Here is an 11733-nt window from a genome sequence, read left to right on the forward strand (position 1 = left end):
TAATGTGGCCAGTAATAAATGAAAGTCAGCAGCATATAGTCTTTTTTGAGCAGCGAAATTCGGCCAGCATTCGAGCCGACATTAAAAGAATTTTCCTCTTTTTTTAGAATGAAATATTCGGGCAAGATGTGCAGTGGCAGGTCGAATGAATGGCGGAGCCCAGCGTTATATTATATATTGCATTTGTGAAATATTTAAAGGTTTGTCTTTTGTAACGGAATTATTGGTCAGTTCAAAATACTCTAATGCAATTTTGTTCAGTATTTTGTACTAGTTTACTGAAATATTTCAGTTTGTAGAGCGGTATTATTCCCGCGTATGATTAATTATTGCTGATATAGCCATATTAGCCATGCCATGTCATTTTCTTTCAGCATAAATGGTGTCATATACAATTCCACTGGTAGACATTTGTTAATTTTATCGGAAAGAATAAGCCAAGGCAAAAAAATTAAGTATTCTCTAATTTCAATACGAAAAAAATCCGTGTTGAAAATTTAATTCGTCCACGGCATAAATTCTGTGGTGACTGTGGCGCCAGCTGCCAGCGGCGAATCTTTAACCTTTGTTTCAACAAATACGAATAGAATGACATTTATATTGTTGGGCATGGCAGTGCCGCCGCCAAGTTTGTAAAGACCGCCCTTAATACGCGGTATATTTCAATGTCTACATAATAAAAGGCAACATTAATGTACGCTACCCTATAGGGCATAGAGTATCGCCGCATGTAAACACTATATTTTCTTTACAGTGATATTAGTTATTATGATTTCATATCAATTTATCTGCCGTTTGCCTTTGAATGATTATTTATCACTCAAAGCCCTTTTTCCGGTTTAATCTACTAGAATACGACTAAAATATCTTTATAACAACGACAAAACAGTTTTTAGAATCGGAAATTCATTTACTACTTTTAAGTTTTTATTCAGAGTCTGGAGATGCTAAAGATAGGTATTCATTACAATTATTCTGATTGAAGATCTTAATCAAAACATCTCAGTAAGAATTTAGCGTAAAAAATTAGCAACCCTTTATGAACTTAGCCTCCCTTTTACCCAAACTGTTTTGTTGTAATTTTATTTTTATTTTCCGGAGCCCGACGCCATCTGCTCGGGATCAATGGAGAGAAAATGATTTTGTCATTATGAAAACATCAGTGAGTCTTTATGATTTAGGATGTTATATTTTCTCCTGGGCTAGTGTTTCTGAAAGAAAGGAAAAATATACCAGGATTAGTACGAGACAGATTTGTACCTAACTGTTTTCAACGCGGTATCCTCTGAAAAGCGCTGAAAATGTTTTATTTTGACTCCTTAAGTAAAATTCTAGGTTATTATAAAACTGAACTGTAATAGAATATCGAAATCATTATCATCATTTCAGCCATAGGACGTCCACTGCTGAACATAGGCCTTCCCTAATGATTTCCACAATAGCCGATTGGTGGCGGCCTGCATCCAGCGCCTTCCTGCTACCTTTATGAGGTCGTTTTATGCCGACGACCTCAAAACTCCATAGGTATAATTATTTACACAAAGTAGGTAACTTTGGCTATATGCCAAAAAAGGAACTAATCGCAAAGTGCTCCACACCTTATCAAAGAAATCCTCATTATGGGAACCGTCGGCCATTCCCATACAATTTAATTAGAAACAATAGATTGAAATGGAAGGAATTAGCGATATTCTCGGCCCGCTCACGTATTCCCCCCACGTAGACCACAAAAGAAAATTAAGGGTGCTTCTGTATTTTTTTCGGAAGGCCGCCCCTTACCTGGTTAGGGTGACCAGATTTGTGAATAACGTGGATATTACAAAACTAGCGGCCGCCCGCGACTTCGTACGCGTGGATCCCGTTTTAACCCCTTAGGGGTGGAGTTTCGTAAAATCCTTTCTTAGCGAATGACTAGCTACGTCATTATAACATCTCTACCTGCATGCCAAATTTCAGCCCGATCCGTCCAGTGGTTTGGGCTGTGTGTTGATAGATCACTTTGTTAGTCAGTCAGTCGGTCACCTTTGAGTTATATAATATTTAGATGCATGCTCAAGCGATCAGTGTCTGAAGAGAGAGGTATTCGATCAGTGCATTATTGACCAATTGAGCTGAAACGTGAACTAAAAGTTTACACGTGTAATAGCTATGTGACAATAAAGCTAGCCCAGTAACTTACACGTCTTCCTCAACTCAAGTACATAGATCGATGCTCTTAGCCACTAGGTGGACGGACTTTTCTTCCATTAAATGTCAACGCTTTCAACACTTATTTCATCACTTACCATCAGGTGATCCGTCTGCTCGTTTGCCTCCTGTCACATAAAAAAAACCTAATTGACTTTTAATTAAAAATATGAATTGAATATCACAGACCATAAACAAAAATTACTCAAGCGTCAAAATATTACGTTTTCAACCATAGACGGCTCCAGGGATATAAAGCCAACGCGTGGAGTGTTCAACTGAAAATACTCGAGGTCTTCCAAGAACCCCAAGCATTGAGTTACTAACGACTTATCGTGAGTTTTCATTCAAAAAGGTTTTACATATTAAAATAAAAGCAAAAATTGATTTATATTGGGGTTCTGTTTAAATTATTTCAAGAAAATATAGAGACGATGGAAAGATTAGTAAATTATTCATGTAGAAACCATTTGATGGACCGACGACCATAAGAAAATGGCAGTCTCTCTTTAGGTCAGGCTTACGTTAAGCAGTGGACTTCCATAGTTTAAAATAATGATGATGAATATCACAAAACTACTAAGGCATCCGTAACACGAAACCACAAGGTGGACCGACGACCTCATAAAGGTAGCGAAGGCGCTTTATGCAGACCTCTACCAACCGGTCAATATTAAATTATTGGGGGAGCCTATGTTCAGCAGTGGACGTCCTATGGCTGAAATGACGATGACTGACTAAGGCTTCTTAAAAGTCTTTTTACATACTTTAAAAATATCCCATTTGTCCCGGATAACTGTCAACCCTACTCCATAGGTAGACGCAAAATGTATCGAGGAGATTCAAATGGAATTCACGTCACGACCGACCATTACTTGTCGACAGTGACTTCCAATTTCTAACTTCCCTATACTATCCCCTCTAAAACCCCCAAAATTACACCCCAAAGTCAACCCTATAGCCCTCCAAACAGAGTTCAATTTCCCCCTAGTTCAGTCTACACTTAAGACTCGATCTACCCACAGATAAACATGGTAACGTGAAAATTTTAAATTTCGTGTTTAAGTGAAATTTTATTGGGAATCCCTATTTTTATTGGACGCGATCCAAATCGTTCTAGCTCAAATGTTATCGTTTGAGATATTTTTTCAATTGAACTCAGCTCCGTAACTTGTTATTGCCGGATTGGATTGGTGTTGCCAGAAGCTTTTTCTGTTTAATTAGCAATAATCACATTACAGCCTTTTGTAAATAAAACAAGGGATAACATAAATAAGATTATTTAAATCGCAAAATATAAGGCTTTTAAGTGTGAATGATTGTCATGACACGATGATTGTCGGTTATTAATACCTACTACTTGAAATAGGCTTTGGTTTTGACTTTTCTTCATTGCGGTGATAAAAAGATTCAAATTCAAAAATAATTTACTTAACTAAAAGGACTACTTACAACTTATTAGCACCACAGATTTTACTTAAGACAATAGAATAAGGTTTTGGAATCTTACAACCAATATGGCAGACAACATTAAGCTCACTGAAATATTTCAGTCTTAATTTCAGCTGATCATTAACATCATATTTTATGTACAAAATTTCCAAAATCTATAAACCACAGAACCCACAATGAATACCGTCTCTCTTAAGTGTAGAGTTTTAAAATCGATTCAAATAGACCCGATAATGCTTGTTCAACGAGCACTCCAAACTACGGCTTTGTTCCACGCAAGATACCGGTCTCACCGGTTTATACCGATTCAAGCAGAACTTTCCCCACACTTGGAAATTTCGGTCAACTTTTAATAAGGTTTCCAGGAATCTTTGGAAAAGTTCCCGCTAGTTTGACTTGAGCCGATTCCAGAACAATAGGTCTTAGGCATCGAAGTTTTAAGGTTTTAATCGTATTTACAAGACAAACTGGGCGAAGAGGTGCGAAGGAACCTTTTTTGTTGAGTGTTGAGTTAACGATGCCGCGATGGTCAACTGAAAACTTTGTAGAAGACGGCGATGTATTTATTCTTTGGAAACTATGCCGGTTTTGTTTAAAAAAAAACTGCCTAGGATAGGTAGCAGCATTTTTCTTTCATGTTTTCAAGCTTGTACAATTTATTATTCATCGTCATTTCAGCCATAGGATGTCCACTGCTGAACATAGACCTCCCCCAATGATTTCTATGTTGATCGATTGGTAGCGGCCTGCGTCCAGCGCTTTCCTACTACCAACGGCATCATTGCTCCACATTGTGGGTTTATTATTATTAATTTAAAAAATAAAATATCATATCAAGAAACAGAAATCTGATACAATCTTGAAGTGTCCTTTTTGAAAACCGAAATTCAAAATTCGAACCTTGAAGTTACAGTAATTGACAACTTTTAAAAGTCTCTCAATTGACATTTTAGGGAACCATACCAAACTATCAAAAAATAATTAATTTAGTGTGATCTACTTACGAATTTTATACGTCAAAAATCATAATTGACATGAACAATCAAATTAACATATTGAAGTAATTTAATACAATTTCGTTTCGATAAATATTTTTAAAGTATTAAACTTGAATGCAACGTTCATTTGTGACGCAATTTTGTCTCATGTGATATAATCTGTCAGTGTCATGTCAAGTGTCGTTGTTGTGGTTATAAAATTAAATTAAAATTCTGTAAAATACTATTAAATGTGAAGTTTGTGGTTTTTGTGAGTGTTAAGTGTTGTGTTTATTAACTTCAGTTTGAAGCTGTGGTGTTGGAGTTGGCGCATTGGAATAGTGCAGGTATGTTTTTACAATAATTAAAATTGTTTACGTATTGCGACTGCACGCATCAGCATTGCATATTTTATAACGTAATAATATTGCAGAAGATCGAAAAAATAATGAAATTTTGAACCCCCTTAAAAACCCCGTCCGGCACCCAGGCCCATAATATTCCGACCTCAGAAAACGGTCAAGTGTGAGACATTTTTTCCTAAGTAAATTTTCGAAAATTTTACAAGTCTCGGCTCCATACAAAATGCCTTCGAAAATTCGGCTATATTCTCAGCCGTCGAAAATTTTCTAAGTCTCGTGCCCCATAGCGCCCCGTTTCCTATACTCCAACCCAAAATAGGCTTTTTCTAAGGCTACCAATAAAATATAAAAAGTATGTGTCGTGTAAGGTCGTGGACTGAAATAATTTTGGTACCATACTGTCCATATTTGTATGAATGGCCTGATTTTTACTGAAATTGGAAAAAGCTGATCTGTGACTGAACATTTTTTGTTCTACTATGCTATAAAATCGGTCTATTGACGCGTACTACTACAGGTTTAGCGCTTAAATCCGTCAGTGCCTGAGGTACGAATACGATTTTGACATAAGACGTGACGTGACAGAGCATACAAATCTGTAGTCTCGCTGACATTTGATGTAACAAAAAACACCCTCCCGTCACGGTAATAATATCATACAGTATTGTAACTTCATATAAACCGACGAAACGCGAGCTTTCCTTCGAATTTTTAAATCTCGGGACGTGGTCGAAATCCAAAAGTTAGGGGTGTCGCGAATTTGCCGAACGGACGGCGATGGCCTAGTGTTGAAAATGACTAAGGTGATTTTGACTGACCGTCATTTACGATCTTTGTCAAAAACTAGTCATTAACTGTCAGAAATTGTAATTTTCAGTCAGTTTGATTTGAAATGAAAATTATACTATATTGTATAAAACCAGCTTTTGCCAACGATTTCGCCCGCCTGAAATTAAAGTAACAGGTCATTAAGTACTCATTATGATTAGTAGATTCAAAATTATTTTAGTATATTTTTTAAATTAAATCTACTAATCACATACAACACACATTTTTATCCTATTCCATTCACAAAGTATTTTGTTTGTCTGAATAAAAAAAATTACAATCACAAAACTAGATAGAAATTCTAAGTAGACAGATGTCATTTTATTAGAATGGGTACTGTAGGTAAGCAGCCCTATCGCATGTTGTCATACGGTGACGTACCGCGCGGCTGTTGACATTTTTTTCAAAAATATGGCCGAGTTGGAATACTGTATAGATAGTATTACCGTGCTCCCGTGCCGCTCCCATACCTCAGACACTGACGGCCGTATTCACAAACGATGATTGCTTAAGTGAAGCAGCAAATCGAACGCACAGCGTTGAATAGAGCTCTGTGATTGGTTCATGTGTCACCATGCGCACTGTGAGTCTTCATAGTCATGTTTGTGAATACGGGCATGATTGAGTTATGAGTAAGACTTATACCCCCTTACACTGTTTTAAAATTACATTTCCATGCTAAACGTCACTTTAAAACACTGTTCAACGAGCGTGTAAGTTTTATTAGTAAGGGGGATAGTGTAGTATTTCGTTTTACACGAGGATTCACACAACGGCACGCAAATGGCCGATGTAAATGACATGCTAAGCAAGACCCGGTGATTGTGAAGAATACACCTGATTTGGACAATCAATGGCGGTATTCCCGTCACGCGCTATTTCTTTTGTCTTGTTCCCGAGTTCTTATGACGGGCTTGGTTGGTACGGCCTGAATAATAACGACCTTCAAGGAATTGCTACACTGGATGCGGTGTGCGGTCAGGTCAGAGTGAACGCAGATCGCATCATGTATGAACAACATCCCACAAGGTGGAGCGACGACCTGATAAAGGTAGCAGGAAGGTGCTGGATGCAATCGCAATTGCGATGTAAAGTCATTGGGGGAGGCTTATGTTCAGCAGTGGACGTCCTGTGGCTAAAATGATGATTATGATGATGATGAACAACATTGTCGGTCTCTATACATTTTGTATCGATGCGATCTGACCGTTCGGGCACGAGCAAAGAACGCAAACCGCACCGTCGACATATTGCCTTGTCACGACCGCTGACAAAGTCTTGCCCGGACCGCTGATATATTGCAGTGACCGACAATGTTGTGAATACATGATCCCATCAAAAACAATACTTGTCAAAAAAACCAAGTCTCGCAACTCAGTTGTTCTACGGTAAAAAGTTGTGAGATCCATGTAATACCAAGTCCAGGCCAGGAAATCTTTAAAGTTTTACATAAATATATTGACTTGGCCATCGCACTAAATAATTTAATTTACACGTGTTTTCATGCTGTGCTCGACTTGGTGGGGGCACTACCGTGCCCCCAGATGCGTTCAATTTGACCTGACCGCAGACCGCAGAACGCATACAGTGTGGCAAATCCTTTACACGTCAAGCCTGTGACTTAGTCTACGTGAATTTCAGACACCCTAAAAGCCTTCAAAGGAATGATTTCGAAGAATCCACCTTTGAACGTCTTTCATAAACCTTCGAATCTTTTGATTTCACTTTAGTCTGTCAGTCAATCATTATTGACAAAGGCGAGTATGAGACGCACACGGATTTGTCTATTATGGATTTTGGCGTCACAAAATCACAAAAATTCTACAATATGTGTTGAGCGATCGAAATCATGGCTGTCAAAGAAATAAAAACTTTTCTGAAACATTCATATTTTCTTGACAAGATCCATTATAATTTTTTGGTTTTGGTGATTTTTAACAATGACACTTTTTTTTAAAACTTACTACACACACCGGCAGATTTAGCGGAACGCAAAAAAAAGTATGAAAATAAGGAAAATTACTACTGATCTATGAAATATTTATTATACAAAATAAAGAGATAATTAAAATAAAATAAAATAACATATATTTTTTAAATATTTAGTCGTTTTTATTTAATAAAAAATCATCGAAACGAAATTTCAATTTTTCAGTTTTGAACAAAAATTAGAAATTGTGGCCAGATTAAAAATTAGGGTAGCTTATCACTATCCAAATGAATGAATTAATGATGGGTATTTCCCCCTCTTGCTCTGATGATGGTTTCCATTCATCTGAGCATGCTGCAGTTAATGATATGAAGGGTATTTTGGGGCAATGTCTGCCATTCCTCTAGTAACGCGTTTCTCAACACCACCGGTGGTATTCTGAGTTTAACACATCTTTTAAGAAAGTCCAAGACATGCTCTATAGGATTCTTGTCTAGGGATCTTGCCAGCCACTGCATCATGGGTATATCCAAATGGTTTAGATGTGCCTGTACTGAGCGAGCACTGTGAAAACGAACATTATCGTGAATTAAACTAAAGGAGTCCACAATAAATGGAGTAAATGGCACATCATGTTCTTCTAAAATGTTCCTAGTGTACCATTCAGAAGTCGTATTTCCTCCATCACCCACCACTAACTCCGTGCGAGCTCCCAAAAAAATCCTTCCCCACACCAGAATTAAGCTACCTCCATAAACCACGATATTTTCAAAATTAAGACTAAATGTTACGTTCTCTTTGTGTCTCCATATTCGCTATCTTCCATCGATCTGGTTTAAGAGAACTCTGCACTCATAAGTGAAGAGATCATGCCTCCAGTCGTTCAAGACCCAATCACGATATTCACGTGAAAAGTTCAATATGTTTTTTCGGTGCTGTGTCACAAGTTGGAGCTTTCTCGGGTATGCACGACCCTATACCAACTTCAGTAAATCTCCTGTGAACTGTGGGCTCAGTCACTCTTACTCCTCGAGTGTCTTTAAGGTTATTTCTGGCTTGAACAGCAGGTAACCGCGACTTTCTGAAAACTCGAAGTTGTAAAAAACGGTCATCCCGTCGCGAAGTACGCCTTTTTCTGACTTGAACCCTCCTCCTAACGACAGAAATGATCAATCTGTACCGTTGGTTACTGCCATGGGTGGTCGATACTGATCAACGACGTCTTACGGCAGCCGATTTGTATGCATGGCCGTTACTTCTCATTTCATCTGCCTTAATGATTTCTGACGGTGCTAAGCTGGGCATAATAAACCCTTATAAGTAACTGAATGCTTACACAACAATATTCTCAGAAAAAAACATCTTTCACGTAAAAGAAATCCAAATTAGCAAAAGCTTCATTCAATTCAAAACACTCAACGAAACTGTTGATGGGGTAATTTAAACAAAATAATTAAAAAAATATACTGTTGGCAATTATTTTTTTCATATTTAGAATTAAATTAAAAAATAATGTCATAATTAGGCATTTTTTTCCTAAAATAATGATGATATTGATGCTTTTTTTTCCGTTCCTCTAAATCTGCCGGTGTGTGTACATTAAAGCTTAGCTTCAATGAAGTGCGACACCATCATAATAGGTTTTGAACAGAAGTACATAATATGATATTTTTGCCAACATGTCTTTCTTTGTTAGTTTTCCTCAAATATGCTCGGACTCTACGAACATGGTATATTTTTTAGCCCAAAATTCCTGAAAAGCAACACCGTATGCTTCCATCCCCCTGCCATGCCAAACCCAACTGTCTCCCAATACAAACACGATTCAAATTCGGCTGGCCGGCGAATGCAAAACCATAGCGCATCTATCGAGTGCTGTGACGAGTACAATTTCTACAACGCGCGAAATTGTGGTGTAATGAAACAGGCCCCCAAGGGGCGGCGGAATATGAAGCGCGTTGTCACCGTGTTGATTGAATTTGTTGTCGCCGCGGACCGCTCGTCAAATGTCGCGCGGTTTTCGGCCGGCTTTATTTCGTGGAATTCCGAATATGAGCACCATATTTTTTTAATTATTGGCCATTTGTTATGGCGATTATTATTTTTTTGAAGAAAATATGAAAAATGACCCGCTGAACAAACAGTGCCCAGTTATGCACTTAGTTGACGAGATAATACTGAGCGGTGTCCTTTTTGACACAAATAAATTTTTATTTTGTGCAAAAGTTTATTCTATTTATTTTATTACTATTACACCACACACAAAATCTAAAAAGGTATAGAGCAGTGAATGTATGAAGAAAGCGGGAAATATTGCCCTTTGACTTCATTCTTTGACTTGACATTCAGCAGTCATTGCAATGAGGGTTTTCGCGATTGAAGGATCCACCAGATGGCGATACGTGGACGCGGGGTCCAGATGCTGCGTGATTGGTTATTTTTGACATGACATTGACAGATATGTCAAAATCCACCAATCACGCAGCGGTCGGACCCCTCGTCCGCGTCCCGCCATCTGGCGGATTTTTCAATCGCGAAAACCCTCATTGCTGAAGAATAGGGGTAGCTCATACTTACCTACCTTCTAAAATCATTTTGAAGACATTGACTAATTAAAAAAACACCTAAATCGTCTCTTCTCAGAGTTTTTTTTAAAAATGTTTATGTAAGGTTCTTAATGACCGCTGAGCTTCAATGGAAAACCCATTTGCGGTTAGGTACTTCGCGTGTAAATTTAAGTTATCTTACATAATAATCCACTTAGAAAGTTCAGGAACAAGCTGTATCGGTATTGGAGCGTTTACCAACAAAGGCCTCACCTCGTATGCGAAGTTTAAATTAATTTATGCATTTAGTTGTGGCACTAATTTGCCACCGCCACTACGCCGCTATTACGCCGGGTATTTAATTGAGTTTGGTTTCGTTTTGTTTTGAGAAATAGATAGGGGAATACCCTTTTAATGGTAGTATGAAATTAAATACATTTCCATTTGTGGTTGTTCTCTATCAGTCAGTTATCGAGGACTTATGTCCTAGGTATAAGATATCATAAACTTGGTAATGATAATGTTGTTTACCCAACTCGTGTAAAAAACACAAATCTAGTGAATGTTGTTGATGTGTCGTTATTCTTTCGTACTATTTTTTTTCATCATTTGAAATAAAACTGGCTGGCTACAAAAAAATAAAAGTAATGTCATGTCGAAAAGCTTCCGAATTCAAATTGGCCAATCAGTGTCATTCATTTTCCCGCCATCCCGCGCGTTAGGGCCGCACACACTTCTAATTGCTCATTACACGCGGCCCCGGGCACACAAGTGTTGCCAATCGCTTCACATTTTTCCCCGATTCGGTTTTAATGGCCGTAAATATGGAAGTTTGAATTAAATTTTTACAGTTCTTTTGGTGCTGTAAAGTTACACTGCGGCAAATGGAATTATAAAATTTTGAAAGCAATCATTACTTCATGCAATTTTGACGCTCGAGAAATCGGAGCTATGCACTAGGAGTAACAGTGATACAACCACACACTATGTTGATGTTTTGTAAACAAACGTAGATTGAGATGCAGAAACTGTTTGGAACTGAGTGAACATACCTGATTTCTAACTCTACATAGGTAGGACCTAGTATAAACATAAATTGTATTGAACTTTATTGAGAAACAGTCCCCAAAATTAATTGGTAAAAAAGTAGGTCTCAATTTCAACAAAACTCTTTTTTATTTTCAACACCAACAAATTGACTTTTATTGTCATACACGCTCCTCCCAAACGCTATAGGACCATTAAATTACACCCAGAAAGAGCAGAAAAGCACTCGCGTTTCAAACCTAATATTGCGCTCGCAAAATTCCTCATTTACCCTTAATTTTTTCGAAGAAACGAAATGTGACACTTTTGTACGGGGTGAATATTTTCAAACAGCCACAGATATAGAATAGGGAAAGACGGGAAAAGAAATGTGGATGTGAAAGGTTTGACTGCTTTGGGTTAGA

Source organism: Ostrinia furnacalis, unplaced genomic scaffold (genome assembly GCF_004193835.3).
Source record: "Ostrinia furnacalis isolate ACB-3 unplaced genomic scaffold, ASM419383v2 OfSCF6076, whole genome shotgun sequence".
In the NCBI taxonomy this organism is placed as follows: domain Eukaryota; kingdom Metazoa; phylum Arthropoda; class Insecta; order Lepidoptera; family Crambidae; genus Ostrinia; species Ostrinia furnacalis.